Source organism: Spinacia oleracea, chromosome 2, assembly GCF_020520425.1.
Source record: "Spinacia oleracea cultivar Varoflay chromosome 2, BTI_SOV_V1, whole genome shotgun sequence".
Taxonomy (NCBI): domain Eukaryota; kingdom Viridiplantae; phylum Streptophyta; class Magnoliopsida; order Caryophyllales; family Amaranthaceae; genus Spinacia; species Spinacia oleracea.
Window position 1 is genome coordinate 9104892 of NC_079488.1, and position 23268 is coordinate 9128159.

At 36.6% G+C, this 23268-nt stretch overlaps 1 long non-coding RNA gene across 1 annotated transcript; it reads left to right on the forward strand.

The window, feature by feature from the left end:
• The first annotated feature begins 1592 nt into the window (after positions 1-1592).
• LOC130467747 (uncharacterized) lies at positions 1593-22343 on the forward strand. Its single transcript, XR_008927465.1, has 3 exons — positions 1593-21706; positions 21829-22066; positions 22156-22343. It is a non-coding gene; the product is annotated as an uncharacterized lncRNA (long non-coding RNA).
• Positions 22344-23268: the final 925 nt, after the last annotated feature.

A 23268-nucleotide genomic window follows, 5' to 3' on the forward strand; every position in this document is an offset into this window, starting at 1 on the left:
TTCTGAAAAACATGTACGGGGTATGTACTTAAACTTTAAAAATGTACTTTTAAAACATAAAAAATATGATATTAACCTGATTGCATGTAGAATTACATACTCCTTCCGTATTTATTTAAGGGATACACTTGCCTTTTCTGGCCGTATTTATTTAAGAGATACACTTGCCATTTTTAGTAACTTATCAACCCCACCATCTAATTAAATAATCTATCTAATTTACCCACCCCACCTACCACCCCTACATGATATGGTCCCAACTTATTTACTTATTAAAATATCTACCCAACTCCACTCGCTTTATTATTTTATTTATTCAATTCTTCTTCTTAATACCCGTGTCCGACCAAGTGTATCTCTTAAATAAATACGGAGGGAGTACAATCAGATGCACCTTCTAATATGTGGTGTCGCATACTCCCTTCTAGCAACAACAATCATAATCCCACCGTCTTTGTTGCGTATGACAATACCCAAATCCACATAACCGCTCTCACTTACATGGGAATCGGTATCTAGCAACTGCAATCCCACCGCAGCCTCTATAAGAACAAGCACCTTGGTAGAATACGAGCAATACTCCTCAACAAAATCTCTTCAAACCTACTGTACGGGATACTTTCGTAGGCCCAATTCTATACCAGAATATCATATTCTAGTGTTATGGGCCCAAAGTGCAATAAAGGCCAAGGCCCAATCTATGACCTAATAATCCATCAAACCCCTATAAATACTCATTTATGAGGGAAGGTAAACTTAACTTCTCTACACTCTCTACTCCCTCCTCTCTGTACTCCATCTCTTTATGATATATTACTAATGTTGGGCGTCGGAGGCTCCGATCCGGGGAACCTCCCTCGGGTTCGGGGTTTACTTTGCAGGAAATCACCTCCACATTCAAGATACGAAGATCCGACCACACCACCGATTCCAATACCGGAACAATTAGCGCTAGAAGGAGGGGCACAATAACAAATCATTGTGCCACGAATATCCGATTGGAGTAGAGAAAGAGAGTTGACTGCCAAACTCAAGTTAAAAACAAAACTGACTTATTCAATCTACCACTAGAATTCACAAAACCACACGTTACCTGACTGGAGGGTATTTCCATATTCCAGATCTAAAGTTAACATAGCACATAGTTCTTCTCCTCGAACATATCGAAGAAGTTGATGAAAAAACCATTGCAAAATCAAAGAGCCGACTTTACCTTCTATGCAAACACAAATAGCCGGCTGTTAAGCATCAATTGTATTTGTGGGTAAAGAAATTGACCACAGTATATTGTCGGTCAATTTAAAGAAGAAGACGGAAAGTTAAGCATCAATTGTGGGTAAAGAAGTTGCTCAACGTGAGTATTAAAGCAACAGGAAGGGTTCAGATGCCAAAAGAACCGATTAAATCAACGCTCCTACCGACTGGTATGCTACCGGCGTCACCGGATGAGTGCCGTTTTGGTCCGCTAAAGGTGATGACACCAGAACACCGATACCGCAGCTAAGATTTTTCTCCCCTTATTTATGCGATTAAGAGGGTGTTTTAATTCTTCAATGCTCATCCATGATTAACTTACCCATTAAATGGCTGGTTAAAAGTACCTTGCCGGCTGGCTTATTGCCGGACAAAAGTACCTTGCCGACTCGGCTAAAATTACCTTGCCGACTGGCTTATTGCCAGCTAAAGTTATCTGATTTACTCCAAGGATAAGTCATACCAATGCCATTTGATTTATGGCTGACTTGCTTTCTCCATATCCCAATAAACTATAGATTATTTACTAGCAGGTGATTATTTTTTACCTGATTTGCTACCGTCCAACTTACTTACCAGCTTAAATTAAAGTCCTGATTTGCTACCGTCCAACTTACTTACCGGCCTAGTTTGACGAGTTACACTTATTGTCGATCTGATTTAAAAAGTCATACCCCATAACATGTAATTCACAGTCGGCTTACCGTCTGTACTTTCTGCACGGTTCTCGTTCTCGTTATGATGTTTGTGTGTATTTCGTTGTGACATAAGTAGTTTTAACTATAATTTTATTACTCCATAGCCAACCTGCCATAAGCTAATTAATTGCCCTTTGCTAGGCGGCATTTATAAGTGCTTAATAAGTTTATGATTTTACGGCACCGCTGCATTAGAGGTGAAGGTTTGGGAGACCGTAATCAGGTTCTTAATATGACCAAGTTAAATTGTGCAGGTTATGTGTTTGTTAAATTAAAGGTTAAATAAGCCCACCCCAAGTTTACCTGGGATGATGAGATTAGTTCTGCCGGCATGTACCCTCCCGGTAATAGTCGCCATAATTTGCCTACTGACAAGAGTTACAGTAGTAGTACAAATATAATCTACAGTCACTTGTGAGAATACAATTATGGTTTTGGGTCTTCTACCTGCTGACTGCCGAAGGTTAAAACCTTAGGTGGAACCGATTTATCTCAATTTCTATTACGAAAAGTTTTACATTGGGTGGCAACTCATATAATCTTACCGGTCTAATTTTGCCGGTGTGTTACCAGGGTAGTCTGAAACTACCTGGTTTATGTGAAGTGATGTTAGAATAATAGTTTGAGCAAGAAATTATTATCAAGTGATTAATTATTACCTGATTTACTACCGGCATGATTTGAAAGTCCATAACCCATAGTCTGATAGTCACATACCCTCTAAATTGTTGTCAGCCCTGTGTGTAAAATAGTTGTTATGATGATGTGTGTACATGAATTGCCACAAGTACTCCTTAACGTTCGTTTGCCAGCAAGTACAAAGAGTAATAAGATTTAGAACCTTATACCGTTTGAAAATGCTGGCAACTAGTTTATTGTCAGTCATTGTGGTTTGCACTTTGCAGTCGTACTATTTCTCTGTCACATAAAAATTACAAGGTGGATGAATTCCCTCACTCTCCCTTGTCAGCTTACGCATGTAATAATCCTATGTTTTTAAATAGGTTACCATCTAGCCATAATGGACAATACAATTGTGTTAGTGTTACTTCTAACCCATTACCTATAGATTTGGGTCCAAATCTTCGCCATTTACAAATGGGTAAAGTTTTATGTGAAACCGAGTTTCTACTCTCTGTCGGGTCAAACTTAGAAAGTTACTACCAGTTTAATTTGCACATGGTCTAAATTCTTACCATCATAATCTTACCGTAAGGTACATGCCTTATACTTTGCTGTCAGCTTTGATATTTTCAGCAAACTACTGTGCTACCTGCTTTTGTTTCCAGTCGCACTAAATTGTTGTCAGCCTAAAGTGGTACTCCCTCTGTCCCTTAATACTCGACCTGTTTTGACTTTTCGCACTATTCACATAATTCACTTTGACCCTATTTTATTTCTAGTATATAAAAACAAATGTTAGTATATAATATATTGTTGGTTTCATCTTAATATGTATTTTCAAAATATAATATGTTTATAAGTTTTTATAATATGTAGTTAAAGAAATTGGTGGTCAAAGTTGTGCATTGGCAAACGTGTCCGATCAAAACAGGTCGAGTATTAAGGGACGGAGGAAGTAAATTATAATCAGCAAAGAGTAGTAATCTCACCCCATACTCCTTTATGTTTTATTTGTTGCCAAATGCGATGCTTCTTAATTCGCTGCCAGTCATATGCAATCAGCAATCCGTCTAGACATGAATTGTCTACTGACTAAATCCCCTCTAGACTCAGAGGAGTGAGTCATGTTGTGAGAGTTTTCCAAAAATCATAATCTAGTACCATTTAATTTACTACCAGTAGATACCAGTCTTATTTGCAAAATCAAAGTCCATACCGGTCTTTTTAAGCGGCATCGACTTAATTCATTTGTTGTTAGCAAGAGTTTAAGTACTCCAACTGTCTTGTAAGTTTCCACGTGTTTGTTAAGTGTATATTATGCAACATCTTGTAATAATGAATACCAAGGGCCACCTACTTTCCTACCAAGAGCTTGCTATTTTTGTTTCTTAAAAAGCCGAGTATGTATATTCATAATTACGTGATAATAGGCGGATGCAACCATTTTATTTGCAACCGGCATTTTAAACGGCCTAAGTCGTTAGGTGGTGTTTGATAAAACTAATAAGTTCAATAGCCAGAGTAAATCTAATTTATGATTTAATTGTAAGATCGAGCTATCATTCATTCATTTGTGATTTACTGTCCAAGTATTAAAATTTTCTGCCAGCGAAATCCTTGCCAGGCTATGTGCTACTATCTAAAGGGAATTGCAAACCATAGTATAGAAGTTTTTGAAAAATCACACTCATACCATTTAGTGAGACTGTGTGCTACTGTCTAAAGGGATGTCGGTCTAAAAGTGTTAGGCCCCATACCTTCTAATTTTATCACTGATTGTGCTAGAAGTAAATTTAAAATAAAACAAGTAATATAAAATAAAAATTCTTTCTAGCAGCCTGCAACTCTGCAAGGCCATACCTTGTACCAAGCAGCTTTGTACCACACCTAAACATAAGTGTCAATCACAATCTCTCTGTCATACCATAAGTGTTGATGAAGTCAGACTTAGTCTATATTTTATTGAGGAATAGTTCATACTTCCCGTGTCGGTTGAAGTTAATAAGAAGATTTATTGTTTGCAGGAGCTTCTCATAATACAATTGTTGGGTAATAGCTCCTGTCATCGAATTTATTGCATAAAGTGTTGTGAAAAAAGGATATTCTTACCATATAATTCGCAACCGGCCTATTTCTTGATGGACCCGTAAATATGTTGATTACCAAGGGCTTAGCTCACTCACCGTCAAAGATAGTATTAAGCACTCTATTTTGTGAATTATACAAGGGTCGCAACTCCAATCTGAATACCATGGTATATTGCTTCAAGTTGTGTTGGTAAAGGGTAGTAGTAGCATACCTGTATTAAATATTGTTGGTAGTAATAAGATTTAGAATCTTATACCCATTTGCTGGTCATGATATCAAGTTTTTTACAGATTTAAATAAAGCATAGTGCATTCATATGGTGGTTAAAGGTTATTAAGAGTCTCATTACATATACAATCCCATTTGAAAGCGGAAAGTGGCCAACTTCAGTTTGTATGTAATTCGTTTGATATGTATGATATAGGTGCTTAATCCAACCATTGCCTCGCATTTTCCGAGTTGAAGTCTAGTCAATCCCATGATAACCTATGAAAGACATTTCATCATTTACGGACGTAAGCAGAAAATTTCTGAAAAAGGGATAAGCGGGCAACAATTACAACACTTCATCGTGCGCTAAGCAGGAAAACTCTGAAAAGATAAGCTTGCAGCAATTACGATAAAAGTCAGGAAAGTCTCCCTAAATCCTTATTGTATATGCTTGATGTTAAGTATGGTTATACGTGATTATATGCATGAGAAGGGAACTACTTCTTAATTATTCATTACACTCACATGAAGTATGTGGTTCAGTGGTTACACTCCTAAGACACAAAGTCAGCCTAAAAAGAAAGAGAAAAGCACTATGATCTTAAGGTGATATGTTGTTCCAACTATGTTAGCTAGTACCAATCATGATGTATGTTGCAACGAATCAGGCTTAGAGGTGTCAAGTTTCAATAAGGTTAAGCCTTTAGCGACTTGACTAATCGGAAGTAATCGTGTCCAATTCTCTTGTATGTTGTTAGTTGTAGCCAACAAATACAGTCGTCGTGGAATAAAACATTTAATATGGACTCATCTAACTGCCAAGCATGTAAAGTTAGTCGTACCACCAATAAAGTTCCACAAATGGCTTAAATAGTCTATTTTCAATTTAGTAAGGAGTCTTGGTATTGTCCCTAAATAGTCCGCATTATAATTAGTGCTGCAAGAAAGTTTTTATCAAATTTGAGGAACTAGCAGGTAAAATGTAACACAGTAATGGCCAAAAGTTTTTTCTTAAATTAGCAGTGAAAGAGTAAAGGGGTGGCATTCCCTAAATGGTAGAAGCTTGGACTGACTTCGAGTCAAATAATCACACACTCACTCATATGAGCGTATGAGCGTATCATATCCTAAATTTGTCATGTAGTATTAGCACCTAAAATTAAGCCTCGGTTTAAGGGTACTAAAGAATAAATAGAATGCCGTAACATTTCTCAAATCTCGTTATAACTTTATGAATAAAATGCATGTTGGAGCTTCAAGGTAGTATAATCAGTAGTCATGAGACTCTAAAACTCGCAACTGTATGTCTGTATACACTACTCAATGAATGGTGCTTTTAAACTTGTTTAAAATGTTAAATAAATGCCCAATGACATCCCAATAAAAGCCAAGGAACTCCTTAGTGGCTATAAATTTATTGGTTTGGAGTAAATTATCTACGCACTTAACCATATGATCCGCATAAAAAAATTGTTAAAATCATGTTCGTGCTAATACAACTTTCGTATCAAGAGGGTTGACGTGTTAACTTCTCGCACAATATGATGATGCCATGCTAGTATGTCATAAGATCTGCATGATTAAAGTACCATCCCTTGTCTAAATGCATGTATTCCTTTTAAGTTTCACGATCGGAAATTAATCTCTTACCGGTCAAATTTCTTTACCGTCATTTGAGGTGCATATAATAGACAAATATTATACTAATAGCTATGAGGATGTTGTGCAATCTCACATATACATTTGATTTGGTTAACTATGATTATCACCTTATATTCTCTACAACAAGATTGCAGTTGCTAAATAGCCGGTATGTTTGATATAAGTAAAAGGCCGACATCGCATATCAAAGGTGAAATATGGCAACCAATAAAATGTATGGATGTGATCAGTAGCTTTGGGGAAAATAAATGCCGTAAGGGCACTCCACTGTGAAGCGTAGCAGTCCATAAGGAATGGATGTGATCAGTAGCTTTGGGGAAAATAAATGCCGTTAAGGGCACTCCATTGTGAATCGTAGCAATCCAACGAAATGTATGGATGTGATCAGTAGCTTTGGGGAAAATAAATGCCGTAGGGGCACTCCACTGTGAAGCGTAGCAGTCCATAATAAAACATTGATAAAATACAAACGACAAGGCATATCAATAGAAAAATGGGCTATTCGTCCTAAAAAATCAAGGAGGTTAGTCGTCCTAAATATTAAATAGGCTAGTCGTCCTAAAAAATCAAGGGGGCTAGTCGTCCTAAATATTAAATAGGTTAGTCGTCCTAAAAAAAAGGGGGGGGGGGGCTAGTCGTTCTAAATATTAAATAGGCTAGTCGTCCTAAAAAATCAAAGGGGCTAGTCGTCCTAAAAAAAATCAATGGGGCTAGTCGTCCTAAAAAATCAAGGGGGCTAGTCGTCCTAAATATTAAATAGGCTAGTCGTCCTAAAAAATCAAGGGGGCTAGTCGTCCTAAATATTAAATAGGCTAGTCGTCCTAAAAAAATCAAAAGGGCTAGTCGTCCTAAAAAAAATCAATGGGGCTAGTCGTCCTAAAAAATCAAGGGGGCTAGTCGTCCTAAATATTAAATAGGCTAGTCTTCCTAAAAAATCAAGGGGGCTAGTCGTCCTAAATATTAAATAGGCTAGTCGTCCTAAAAAATCAAGGTGGCTAGTCGTCCTAAAAAACCAAAGGGGCAAGCAAAATAGATTATTAGTTTTATCTGCATATCTTCGACTCATGAGCAGAATCAAGATATCCGCCAATTCTGCGAACCTCTGCAGATAAGGGGGCTAGTTGTACGGGGTGATTACTTTTTCAGAGCAAGCACAACAGTCTAAGACGGTTGTACTTACTCTGAGGGGCCAATTGTACGGGATACTCCCGTAGGCCCAATTCTATACCAGAATATCATATTCTAGTGTTATGGGCCCAAAGTGCAATAAAGGCCAAGGCCCAATCTATGACCTAATAATCCATCAAACCCCTATAAATACTCATTTATGGGGGAAGGTAAACTTAACTTCTCTACACTCTCTACTCCCTCCTCTCTGTACTCCATCTCTTTATGATATATTACTAATGTTGGGCGTCGGAGGCTCCGATCCGGGGAACCTCCCTCGGGTTCGGGGTTTACTTTGCAGGAAATCACCTCCACATTCAAGATACGAAGATCCGACCACACCACCGATTCCAATACCGGAACACCTACTACCACCGTAATTCCATTTGGTTGTCAACAAATACTCCCTCTGTTCCGGCATATTCGCACCACTTTTTTTATAAAGCCATCCCGAATTAATCACATTGTTTCTATAAATGGTAAACCTTATTAATATTATATTTACCCATTGACCCACATATATCTCTATTTACTTTAAAAACCTTAAAAAAGTAAGTCATTATCAACTACGACACTACACCTTAAAAAGGTTTTATGTTTCCAATATTTATATTAAAAAATACCAAGAGTTAATTACATTGCATTATACACTCATTTGATAAAAATGTCTAGAGAGAGAAAGAGAAAGAAAAAGAAACATGAGAGGCCCAAGGTTTCTTATGAGAGAAGGAAAACCCTAAACTGGTCCAGCCCCCTTCCCAAGTTCATCGCATTTTCAGATCTAGGTTTTCCTCCTTGTCCCATTTTCAGAAAGAGATTCCCCTAAAAATCTCTAGACTAAGCCTTAATAGGGGTAATTATGGCTTCTGCAATTGCGGATTGGTGCCTCGTTGGTATCAAAATCTGATTTTACTGTTCCGATCTCTTTCTTGCCTTCATCAACAAGGCACCGTTGATCCAAGGGTGGAGAGATCTGCTGAGTCATCAGATCTTGGGCTTTTCAACAGTAATGATGGTTTAGATGGGTTAATTAAAGTATTTACTCCACTAATACAAGTCCACCGCCCAGTTTGGACCTATGGAATGGCTTATCCAAATGCAAAAGTTGCAAGATCTCCACTTTTTCGAAAATCTCCTCAGGGAAGTCTCTCTCCAAGCTCTTCCTTGCCTTTTCGATTCTTTTCTGTCATTTACTGCTTGTTTTCGCGTTGTTTCAATGCATGCATTTATTTGATTTGTGTTTTATTTCAAGCTGGATGATGATTACTTTTTGGTTGCATTTTAATTTTGTTATTCTAGATCCTTCTGTTTACAAGAATTGTTGTAGGTGGTGTTGTAGTGTGACCTTTGATCTCCCTAAGTCTCTTAGCCAAGTCTATAAATACTGTATGTTTCTTTCCTGTGAGTACCACTTCTTCTCTTACAGAAGCCCTCTCAAAATTAATGTTGCTCTCATCTCTTGCCTAGTTTGTTCTAAGTTCTTTGTCCTTGTGTTTACCCTCTTTAATCTGTTTAGTCTTTGGGTTTTAATGTCAAACAATCCTGTTGAGTCTAGCTATGCCTCACTTCTTAAGAAGAACCATCCTGCAGTTTCCAATGAACCTAAACTTGCCAGCTTACCTAGTAATCCAGGTTCTACCAGCTTCTTCAGTCATACCACCCATAGCTCCTTTCTCCTGGGAGGTAGCAGTTCTGATACTGATCCCAATTCCTCATCTAAGGACAGTACACACAATTATTCACCACAGGTTCCTAGTTCGAATAATGCCACCATCACCTTAGATGCTCCTAAACTCGACCATGATCAAATTAAGCTCATGGAAGCCACCTGTCTCTTTGGGAAAGTGTGGGGTGAGTTTGTGCTTCAAGCTGCTGTCATTGGTAGGATGAAAAGAGACTGGACTTTTATGAGGGGGGAGGTGCCTTTTAGGTGAAGGAAATAATTCCCTTGGTCCAAGTATGCATATAATGTTAAGTCTAATAAATGCGGTTCAGTATTAATTAACAAGTTAATAATTCAGTGAGATCAAGTGAGCTGAATGCCTAGCTAGAGGCCGCTTCAGTTCAAGTGGAATTAATTATATTAATCCACAGCTTACTCTTGACTGAACCCGTAGGGTCACACAAATAGTACGTAAACGGATCAAGTATTTAATGGCATTAAATACTCCATCTATGGATATTCGGAATCGACGGATCTTGGTTCCAGTGGGAGCTGAGATCGTCAAAGGCAAGAAATGAATACTCCGGAAACGATGATATTGCCGGAAATGGAAATATGGATCGTATCGGAAATATAAATATTATCCAAGTCGTAGATGTTGCCGGAAACGGAAACATTGTACGTATCGGAAATGGAAATATTGCCGGAATCGGAAATATTGCCGGAAACGGAAATATTGTCAGAATCGAAAATATTATCAGAATCGGAAAATAATTCCGGAAACGGAAATATTAAATATTTGTTCGAGACGGAAATTTATTCCGGAATCGGAAATATTAAATATTGTTCGTATCGGAAATGAATTCCGGAATCGGGAAATTAATCGGAAGTGCATCGTACGAATTAGCATCGGACGAGCTTGCTAGACGAAGGCCCAGCATGAAGCCAGGACCGCGTCCAGCAAACCAGCGCGCCACACGAACAGCTAAGGCCACGCCAGGCCCAGCGCAAGGCCAGGCCCAGCAGGCTGTGGCTGCGCGCACAGCTGCGAGCAGTGGGCTGCGAGCAGTGCTATTGCGCTCGCGTGGGCTTATAGCTCACGTGGGCCGAGCGGCCGTGTGGGCTGTGTGCAGGCCATGCCTGCACGCTTGCGGGTCATGCTCGTGTAGTGTTTGTGTTCACATACGAAACCTAAAACGTATGGGATTTGTTTAATAATTAAATTCCTAATCCTAAAAGATAAATTAATTATATAATTCTACTAGGATTCTAATTTAATTAATTCGTATCCTAGTAGGATTCGATTACTTATTCCATGGCCTATAAATATGAGTTAAGGGCTCATAATTTATATAGATTTTCAAGTATTCAAACAATAAAAAGCTAAGATTTTTAAGTAGAAAAATCAGCCATATTCTTGCCCTATTAGCCGAAAATATATAGTACCTTAAGGGCGATTCTAGTTGTTCAATCTTAAGGCGGATCCGGACTTGCTGTGGACTATCTACGGAGGGACGACACTTGGAGTCCTAAAGCCTTGTTCTTGTTCGGTTCGGGCGCAACTAGGGAGGGCACGCTACAAAGTGTATGCATCTGAATTATGCTAAATGATTATGTGTAAATAATATGTTTCCTGGCTTTATGGTTTTTCCGCATGATTTATGTTTATTCATATGTATCATAAACTAACAGTGGTATCACGAGCCTCTTATTATTTTCATAATCTAAATTGCATGAACATGGTTAAATTTTACAAATTTGCAAAGAATTAAAGGGGTGATTAATTTTCGTAATTAATTGCAAATTGCGTTTATTTAATTATATGTATGCAGTTTTTCGGCAGTTTCTTCGTTACTCATCCAAATCGAGTAATTTTTGTGTCAATTTCGCATGTAAAAGGCATTCTAAAATTTTGACAAAAACAATATTTTTCGGCCGAATCCAGAATTCCCAAATTCGAAGCCTAACTATGACTTTTCGGAGGTTTTAGTTTTCGAACGCAAAAGTTTGTAAATTTAAGATGTTAAATTAAGTATTTGCAATTCTTGTTGATAAATCTTGAGTTTTTGATTGACCTACTGTATATGTTTAACAATTATGAATGCCTAGACTTGTTAATTATACAACCTAATTTGTAATTATGATTAATTTGTTGAAATTCGAATAATTTAGAATTGATTTGTTTTTCATAATTAATTAATAATTTAATTAGGTATCTATGATTAAAACCCACCATAAAAATTGATAATTTATGTTAAATTTTTAATTTTTATGACCTAGATTTGAATCCTTGTTAATCAGAAATTAATTGATTAATAAATTTTCGATTTTTCGCCCTAAAATTATGAAATTATTATGTTTTATTAATTTGTCATTAATTTTAAATTAAAAATTTTAAATTTTTATGAAAACGCCCATAAAAGTTGCACGCACAAAGCAATGGAAGCTACGTGTTACCCTTAAGGGGTGTTGTATAGTGCGGGCACGAGACGACGAGCAAGGGAGCTCGTCGCCCGTGCGGTACGAATGCAGCGAGCAACGAACGTGGCATGCACAAGGCAATGCGCCTAAGGGGTGTGTGCTACGCGTGTGGGCGATGGGGCAACGGGCGAGCAAGTGTAGCGAGCAAGGCAAGCACGCGTGGGCAGCGATGGATGCTGCGCCACACATGCGTTGCCTCGCTCAGCAGCATGCCAAGGCATAGGCCAAGGCAGCGACGAGCTGTCCAGCAAGCCATGCCCAGCAGCGCGCCAAGGCGATGGGCGAGTGGGCTACGCGCAAGCGTGGCTCGCTGGGCCTGACGCATTGGTGCGTTGTTGCTTGGGCTTCGCGGTACGATCAATCGAGTGACAAGGGGTTTGTTGCTTGTTGGACTTGACGAGGTATGGGCGCAAGCCCATGGCCTTGTCTTGACCCGATTGGTTCGTTTTAATTTTAATTTGAATTTTTCAGTTCGGAAATAATTTAATTAACGTTAAAATTAATAATTTAAATTGTTTTCTCGGGATTTAATTTTGATTATTATAATTATTATAAATTTTAATTTATACTAATTATTTTACTAAAATTAAACCTTGAATTAATTTAAATTCGTTTAATTCAACTGAAATCAATTAAATAAATGGATTCGATTATAATTTTATATGAGCTTTAAATTTTAATTAAACTTGTATGTTTCCGGTTAGACTAGAAATACAATTTTATTTTTAAAATTAGTAAAGTATATAAAGTTATTGGTTTAAGTGGGAGCAATTTTAGTCATAAAATCTTGATTAGGTCTGCAAATCCTTTAAGGTTAAACAACTTGATTAGAATTAATAAAGATTGAATAATTGGTAGATTATTGGTGCCCTTAATTAATTGCTGCAAATATTTATGTGATGCATACAATGTGTTTTAACTAACCAATTATGTGGGTCATTCATGATAATGAATGGATGAATGGTATATATTGTATATGTACTGTTTTGCAGGTTATGAAGTGACTTGTATGGCCCAAATAGGATGGAAAATATGGTCTGCGTACCATTAATTTGAATGTAATTGGTCTAAAGCACCAAATTTGTTTTTCAATTCAAATATGGTCTGCGTACCATCAAATAGTTGTAATTAGTTTAATTATAATTTATCCTATTTGAAGAAAATGGCGCCTCCTACGGTGAAATTCAAGACGGAGTTTCCAATCCATTTTCAAGACGGACTTTGAAGTTGAAGCTTCAAGATTAAGTCGGGCCATACTAGATCACAATTATCTTATGCATGCTTTAAGTTATTTATTGCTTTTAAATATGTCTTAAATATGCATGAGATCAAAGCTTGATTATGTTGCATGATTAAGGATTTTAGTTCACTTAAAATCTAACCAACATAGTAAGAGCCTTATGTTGCATGTAAACCCAGAATTTCCAAATTCGAAGCCTAACTATGACTTTTCGGAGGTTTTAGTTTTTCGAACGCAAAAGTTTGTAAATTTAAGATGTTAGATTAAATATTTGCGATTCTTGTTGATAAATCTTGAATTTTTGAATGACCTACAGTATATGTTTAACAAGTTTGAATGCCTAGCCTTGTTAATTATACAACCTAATTTGTAATTATGATTAATTTGTTGAAATTCGAATAATTTAGAATTAATTTGATTTTCATAATTAATTAATAATTTAATTAGGAATCCATGATTAAAATCCACCATAAAAATTGTTAATTTATGTTAAATTTTTAATTTTTATGACCTAGATTTGAATCCATGTTAATCGGAAATTAATTGATTAATAAATTTTCGATTTTTCGCCCTAAAATTATGAAATTAATATATTTTATTAATTTGTCATTAATTTTGAATTAAAAATTTTTAATTTTTAATTTTTTTTGAAAACGCTCATTAATGTTGCACGCACAAAGCAATGGAAGCTACGTGTTACCCTTAAGGGGTGTTGTATAGTGCGGGCACGCGACGACGAGCAAGGGAGCTCGTCGCCCGTGCGGTACGAATGCAGCGAGCAACATAGTGCATGGCGCGCGCACGAGGCAAGGGAGCATATGCGCGTGTGCTGTGTGCTGTGGCGATGGGCGAAGGGCGATGGCATGGCACGTGCAGAGGCGCGCGCGCGCGAGGGCGAGAGCTGGTCGCCCAACGATCGCTGCTCCGCGCACCAACATGCGTGGCCTCGAGGGCTTGCTTGCGCGCGAGCGCGCGAGCACTCCCATCGTGGCTGCTGCGATGCATGCGGGCGAGCAGGCTGCGCGCAAGCGTGGCTTGACTTGCTGCGTTTGCGCGTGGCTGCTGCTGCGATGAGCCATGGGCCAGCGATAAGTCGTGCACTCGACAGGGCTTGGGCGCAAGCCCAAGTGCTCGTCATGTTACGATTATCAAGTTTTAAATTTTAATTTGAGATTTTCAGTTCATATAATTTTAATTAATTTTAAAATTAATAATTTAAATTGTTTTCTTGGATTTTAATTTTGAATATTATAATTATTATAAATTTTAATTTATTATAATTATTTTACTAAAATTAAAAACCTTGAATTAATTTAAATTCGACTGAAAATAAATTAAATAAGTGGATTCAATTATAAATTTATATGAGCTTTAAATTTTAATTAAATTTGTATGTTTCCGGTTAGACTAGAAATACATTTTTATGTTTAAAATTAGTAAAGCATATGAATTTATTGGTTTAAGTGGGAGCGCTTTTAGTCATAAACTCTTGATTAGGTCTACAAATCCTTAAGGTTAAAACAACTTGATTAGAATTAATAAGGACTGAATAATTGGTAGATTATTGGTGCCCTTGATTAATTCCTGCAAATGTTTACGTGATGCATAATGTGTTTTAACTAACCAGCTATGTGGGCCATTCATGATAATGAATGGGTGAATGGTATATATTGTATATGTACTGTTTTGCAGGTTATGAAGTGACTAGTATGGCCCAAATAGGATAGAAAATATGGTCTGCGTACCATTAATTTGAATATAATTGGTCTAAAGTACCAAAGTTGTTTTTCAAATTCAAATATGGTCTGCGTACCATCAAATAGTTGTAATTAGTTTTAATTATAGCTTATCCTATTTGAAGAAAATGGTGCCTCCCACGGAGATTTTCAAGACGGACTTTGAAGTCAAAGCTTCAAGATGAAGTCGGGCCATACTAGATCACATTTATCTTATGCATGCTTTAAGTTATTTATTGCTTTTAAATATGTCTTAAATATGCATGAGATTGTGGCTTGACTATGTTGCATGATTAAGGATTTTAGTTCACTTAAAATCTAACCAACATAGTAAGAGCCTTAAGTACCAAACTTAAAAATTGAGTTAAAAGGTGTCATGCCAAAATAAACACTTACTTGGATATCCTTTACATCAATCTAGTAATAGTTTTCGCTCAGCGAGGTGTTATTTATTGGTCCTAAATGGGTAAGGTACACAAATAATTATGAGTACAAGTTAGTTTTGGTGAAACTCAACGATATAAGTAATGAGTCCTTTTATGTCGTGGCAAAATCGATAGGTTTACCTAATAAGTTCTTAGACGTACCTATCAACCAAGAGTAGTTTCTAGACTATTAGCAAAAGGCTTTTGCTTACCTAAAATGTTTTAGAATTGAGTCAAAATACATAATGTGCTTAATTCTTCAATGGTTTTAGGGTCTTGGAATCATTTTATTCACACCTGTCGGAACATTAAATTCGAAAAAAATGCTAATAACTTGTTTAAATTGCATGAATGCTTTAATTTTCAAGTTATTACTCATGATAAATGTTTAGACTTTGCATGCTTTAATGTATGTTTTAATTATTGTTTATAATTAAATATCTTGCACTGCAGTAAACCCTTTTAGAAAGGTAACAGTAAATTTCCTCGATTGGTAATGAATCCAAGAACGATTCACGGAAATGAGAGAAAATGAGCAATTTAAATGTACGTTTCTTTTAGTGACTTTTATGGTTGTTTTCGAGTATCAAAATCGAATGGCAAACCAATTGGTGCTTGTGAATTCAAAATACACTGTAGTTTTGAGATCATAAAGCATTGAGTTTAAACTCTCAGCTTTACCAATGGTTAACAACCTAATATCTTTGTCCATTTAATTCTCGAATGAGTCTAGCCCTTAGACATTCGAATAGATCGATGCTTAGAGAACTTTAGAAGCTTCTGGTAAGATCATCTAGTTGAAACAAAACATTCAACATAAATTAAAATGGTAAGAACCTTTTTGGAGTGACATTGGACATGTCTAACAAAGTATAAAAGTCAACACTAAAGAATTCAATTCTTAAGACTATAAGAAAGGGTACAAGAAATAGGAAAACAAAGGAACAAATGAAAGGAATTTACGATTCCTTTTCTACCTATAAGTTTATGTTTAAAGAGAAGTGACATAGCAATAAAACTTCATTGGTATCATATACCGCTTGAGGTTCTTACTTCGGTAATAACTCAAATAATGGAAGCTAGGCTACACTAATGTCCTACAAGTGGGAAATGAAGCATGGCAATGCTACATTAGTTGTAGGGTCATCTAGTTTGTTTTAAGTCCTTTCAAAGGCTGGAACTTAATGGCTATTTTGTTCCATAATCAGCATGCCTAAATTTCTGTTTTCAAACACAGAAAGACTCACATTCAAGAAAAACAAAAGCAATGTTTGTTTGTTTATTTGAGTGAAATGGTCAATTACGGGTTGAGTCAATATGCTTGATTAAAACAAACAACTCTTTAACAATAAAAACTTTACTAGGTTCAAATCAACCCCTTGATTTGAGTTCCACTAATCTTTGGCACTGTTGCTTAGACCATATCAACAAGTTAACATTCAAAAGCTCTATTTTGATGGACTTTTGAAAGTTGATTGATTTCTAGTTCTATTTAAGACAACTAGTCTTACTTGTTGAAAGTAACAAAAGATATGAACTATTGTTAGAACGCCTAGACAATAGAGTTCAAAGCTAAAGAAAGGTTTTTATGACTTTATTATTTCACACATATTTGAGTGAATATAGGTTTATTTACTCAATGTGATATAAGTTTGAATCTGTTTGGCTAGTTCAAAGATTCAGAAGTATAAATCCCACTTGGTAAGGAATCATAAAGATCTAGGATAGATCATGTTAATGATTGCTTGAGACAAAAAATGATCATCAATGATTGTGTGTTGTAATTTCACAATCTAGCTCCATGAGATATGGCATATCTAAGTGGAATGATCGAAGTCAATTAGTACTTGATTCGATCAATGATGAATCATAAAGACTTTTCCTATAATTTCTAAAACAAAATGCTCAACTACCACCAAACTAAACCAAATTCGTCAAAGCTATTGAAAAGTAATTTCAGGATATCTTTTCAATTATATATATCTAAAGAGTTGCTAAACTCAGTGGGAGCTTAGTGTTTGTTATTCAACAAACTAAGGCCCAAGTATAGATATATGTTTCATTGTGATGTATTCAAATGAGACACAAGGGTATTGTTTCTACCACGAATTTTTGAGAACATAATGTTTGTTTGCTCGAAATAATGTCCTTTTGGAGATTCGTTTCCAAAATGACAAGTGGGAGAAAATAGACCTCGAAAGTCTTCGAGGCGAACAACAAACATAAACGGACATTCCGGAGGCTTTTCGAAGTGCTTCAGAAAATCCGAACTTATTCTTTAAGGACTTTAGAAGTGGCTTTGAAGAATAGACATCTCTTAGAGGACTTACAAGTGCTTCAAGGAGAACAGAATATTCAAAGGACTCTCAAAGTGCCTGTTTATAATCTATTGTTTGATGTTCTATACCCAAGTAGGCATAGTGTTCAAGTCACTGAAACTATGAGATTCTTCTATTAGATAGTGATGAAACATAGAGTTCAGGTCAATGAAACTATGAGATTCTTCTATTAGATAGTAAAGAAACCTACAACTTGCAATCGAACTATTATCACGTAGATTAATGAGTTTGTGACTTGTAAGAAAGCTATGACGAAACCCAGATTCCCTAAAATGGTTAGAGGCTATATATAGACTTAATGTTTAATTGGTTAAAGGCCATAAAAACATACTCAATGTTTTGATGACAAAATTGAAAATTTTGTTGATTTGCAAGAATGGTTTACACCAATTGGTTGCAAATTGGTTTTAAGGATAAAAACCATCAAACACAAAGCTAGATTAGTTGCTAAAGGTTACAAGCAAATTCACGGCGTTGATTGTGTTGAAACCTCATGCATAATCATAATGCTTAAGTCTATAATTCAAGTAATGATTGCATATTGGTACATATGGCAATTGGATGACAAAACGTATTCCTCAATCAAATGTTGGAAGAAACTATGTACATGGTATGTCATAGGATTTGTGGATCCAAATAAATAAAGCTTGAAAAGGAAAGCTAGCTTATGAAATCTAAGTACAGATTTAAGCAAGAAACTGGGAATCGGAATTGTATTTTAGTGAAGCTAATAAGTATTTTAGTTTCATAAAATGTACATGATTCTTATAGATATATAAGAAGTTTAGTGGGAGTACAGAAAACTTAATTGGTCCTATGTGCATCATACACATATCTCTCTATTGTGAAATAACATTCAAATGCTAAAAGGTTAGGTTTGAAATTATTCATCAATGACGGACCAAGGCGAAACTTAGTACATACTGGGTATTAAGATCTATTTTCAAAGATCTTATAATATTGTTTTAGATTAGTAATGGCATTTACTAAATCAAACACGAAAGACTCCATTGGAGATATTCGACCCATGTGAATAAATCTAAGTAATGAATGTTTGAACTATGTATAAGCATTTACTAAGTTAAACATCAAAGGATCCAAGTGAGATTCTTAAACCTATATTATATGTCAAAGAATTTAGCTGGATTCAGTATCTGCTGAAATTGAATGAGCTAAAGTTACATGAATAGAATTCAATTGAGAATAATTCTGCAAAAGAATTTATCATGTATGATATAATATGAGGATCTCCAAAAATGTATCGTATGGCTTTAGGCATAACGAACATATACCAATCTCTATTGATCTAAGTGAAGATCAACTAGATTGAGATAAAAAAAAACTTATGGTACTTGAAAATGTACATAGGAATAGTTCTTGATTCAAGGAAATAAAGATATGCTAAATATTGATGCTACACGCATAAACACTGGCAAAGGATCAAGCAAGATTCCTTTGGAGTTAACCATTGAAAAGGACGAGCTAAAATAGCATCGTGTTTGGAAATGGCAACATGGATTGGAGACCATGAGTTGTTGCGTGGGAAATTAAATATTAATTTCTATGTTCTAAGATATAGTTGGAAAGTCTTCCGCATATCTATGAACTGCTTGGATAAGTAAATCCAAACAAAGCTTCACTAGCAACCTAAACAGTTGAAGTAAAAGTACTTATTGCCTAAGAAGCAATAAAACAGAGTTGTTTATATTAATGAGTTCTTCATTGAACTTGGGAAGATCACATGTCAATTGACTTAATGGTTCTTCATTGCAAAATGCGTAGAACCACTAATGTAGTAAGAAAGACTAGATCACATAATAAACAAACTCAAAAGATCTTATCATTCTATCTCGTAAAACATTCGATGAAAAGGATATTAATATTGGCAAAGCATGATAACTAAACCTATGCAACAAGTGAGAAACAACACTCACATTGTGGCACTGGAAATCAAGCATAGCTTTGAATTCCACGAACTGTTTTAAAGATGGGTTTGAGGCCCATGGTTGTAAAACATTGGGGTTGAACATTTATCATATATGAAATGTATTTTCATATTCCATTTAATCTTGGTTTAGTATTAAATGATGAGTACCTTCAATTTGACGATATATTCAAGATAGACTGTCAGGACCAGTCCTGTGACTAAGAAATGTCTATCAAGTGAACTTGAATGTCAAAATTTGAAAATGGTCCCTGGTCGGAGTTTTCTATAAAGATGGACGCAAAGAAAACGTTAGACGACTAGTATGCAAGATGACTAGTAGTTCTGTTTCTTGAGCTATGTGGACATGGCAATGTCGTAATCATTTGCATAGATACTTACTTTGGGAAGACTAGTATCGGACAGACCTATGAAACTTTACTGTAAGAGATGAAAATCTGTCATAAGTAAATTTCATTAAAATTATTAGACACTAAATCCTCAATACCTGAGTGATTTGAGATTACTTGTTTGAGAACTGGTTGCTTTGACGTTGACCAACCGTCGCACCGTAAAAGGAGGCTATAAAGGCAACGCTCAGGTAATCACCTATCAAACAAAGTCTAATCTCAAGATCACAAGATTGGGATTGTCCTCCCATAAATCGGGATGAGATGCTTAAAAGTTGTACAAGGCCACTCGGAGAGCTAGAAACTGTAAAATGCCTGGCCGTGCTCGGATGAATCATAGGCTATGATTATCTGTTTATTTGATCAGTTGAACTCTGAAACCGAGAAACACCTCTGGACATAATAAGGATGACAACTCTTACCTTATGTTCAAGAGCAAGCATCGAGCGACAAAGGAATTAGGAAATGCACACTTGTTCCCAAGGACAAGTGGGAGACTGAAGGAAATAATGCCCTTGGTCCAAGTATGCATATAATATTAAGTCTAATTAATGCGGTTCAGTATTAATTAACAAGTTAATAATTCAGTGAGATCAAGTGAGCTGAATGCCTAGCTAGAGGCCGCTTCAGTTCAAGTGGAATTAATTATATTAATCCACAGCTTACTCTTGACTGAACCCGTAGGGTCACACAAATAGTACGTAAACAGATCAAGTATTTAATGGCATTAAATACTCCATCTATGGATATTCGGAATAGACGGATCTTGGTTCCAGTGGGATTTGAGATCGTCAAAGGCAAGAAATGAATACTCCGGAAACGATGATATTGCCGAAAACGGAAATATGGATCGTATCGGAAATATAAATATTATCCAAGTCGTAGATGTTGCCGGAAACGGAAACATGGTACGTATCGGAAAATATTATCGGAAATGGAAATATTGCCGGAATCGGAAATGTTGCCGGAAACGGAAATATTGTCAGAATCGGAAATATTATCGGAATCGGAAAATAATTCCGGAAACGGAAATATTAAATATTTGTTCGAAACGGAAATTAATTCCGGAATCGGAAATATTAAATATTGTTCGTATCAGAAATGAATTCCGGAACCGGGAATTTAATCGGAAGCGCATCGTACGAATTAACATCGGATGAGGCTTGCTAGACGAAGGCCCAGCACGAAGCCAGGCCCACGCCCAGCAAGCCGAGCGCCCAACACGAAGGCCACAAGCCTCGCCAGGCCAAGCGCAAGGCCAGGCCCGGCAAGGCTGCTGGCGCGCGCGCTGAGCGTGCTCGTGGGCTGCGAGGCAGCACTCTTGCGTGTGGGCCGCAAGGCCTGCGCGGTGCGTGCTTCCCTCGTGGTCGTGCGACACTCGTGTTCGTAACGAATCCTAATCCTATCGGAATTCGTGCATTGATTAAATCCTAATCCTAAAAGATTAAATTTATTATTTAGAGTTCTAATAGGATTCTAATAAATAAATCCATATCCTAGTAGGATTATAATTCCTTTCCATAAACTCTATAAATAGGTGCCTAGGGACACATATTTACATCGACAATTGAAGTATTCTAAAGGTAAGATTTTGAAGCAAAAATCAGCCAAACACTTGCAACCTATTAGCCGAAAATCCTAGTAACCTTAAGGGCGATTCTAGTTGGTCAAGCTTAAGGCGGATCCGGACGTGCTGTGGACTATCTACGGAGGGACGACACTTGGAGTCCTAAAGACTTGTTCTTGTTCGGTTCGGGCGCAGCTAGGGAGGGCATGCTACAAAGTGTATGCATCTAAATTATGCTAAATGATTATGTGTAAATAATATGTTTCTTGGCTTTATGGTTTTTCCGCATGATTTATGTTTTTTCATATGTATCATAACCTAATCCAAAAGTGATAAGCAGGATGTGCTTATGGTGCGTGGGGGAAAGTTCAAGAAATCTGGAAAGAAGAGGAATGCTAAGAAAGGTGGCAACAAGGCCAGCCCAACTAAGCAAACTGGCGCCAAGTCTGAAAAGAGGAAGGTCAGTCAACCCACTTCTGAATCTGAATGCTTCTACTGCAAGAAGAAGGGGCATTGGAAGAGAGATTTCTTGAAGCTAAAGGAAGATCAAAAGAACGGAACAGTCGTTCCATCTTCAGGTATTTTCGTTATAGACTGTACACTTGTTAATTCAACTTCTTGGGTATTAGATACAGGTTGTGGCTCACACTTATGTTCCAATTCTCAGGGACTAAGAAGAAGTAGAAAGTTAAGCAAGGGTGAAGTCGACCTACGAGTGGGAAATGGAGCAAGGATTGCTGCATTAGCTGTAGGAACTTATTATTTGTCGTTGCCCTCTGGGCTAGTTTTGGAACTGGAAGAGTGTTTCCATGTTCCAAGGCTTACTAAAAACATCATTTCTGTTTCTTGATTAGATGCTAAGGGATTTTCCTTTTTAATAAAATACAATAGTTGTTCGTTTTATTTTAAAGTGATGTTTTATGGATCTGCTAGATTAGTCAATGGACTTTATTTATTAGATCACGACAAACAAGTTTATAACATAAATACCAAAAGGGCCAAAAAGGATGATTCAGATCTCACCTATCTGTGGCATTGTCGATTAGGCCATATTAATTTGAAACGCATGGAAAGACTTCAAAAGGAAGGAATTCTAGAACCATTTGACTTAGAGGATTATGGTAAGTGCGAATCATGTTTACTTGGCAAAATGACAAAGCAGCCTTTCTCTAAAGTTGGAGAAAGAGCAACTGAACTATTGGGTTTAACCCATACAGATGTATGTGGACCAATGAGTACAAATGCTAGAGGTGGTTTCAGCTACTTTATCACTTTCACTGATGACTTCAGTAGATATGGCTATGTCTACCTAATGAAGCATAAGTCTGAATCCTTTGATAAATTCAAGGAATTTCAGAGTGAAGTAGAGAATCAATTAGGCAAGAAGATTAAAGCACTGCGGTCTGATAGAAGCGGTGAATATCTGAGCTATGAATTTGATGACCATCTGAAAGAATGTGGAATTCTATCAGAATTGACTCCTCCTGGAACACCACAATGGAACGGTGTGTCGGAACGGAGGAACAGAACCTTGCTAGACATGGTTAAGTCAATGATGGGTCAGGCCGAACTTCCAATAGAATTTTGGGGACATGCACTAAATACAGCTGCACTCACTATAAATAGAGCTCCGTCTAAAGCTGTTGAAAAGACTCCATATGAGTTATGGTTTGGAAAGCCTCCAAAAGTATCTTTTCTTAAGATTTGGGGATGTGAAGTATACGTCAAACGATTAATTTCAGACAAACTTCATCCAAAATCTGACAAATGTATCCTTGTG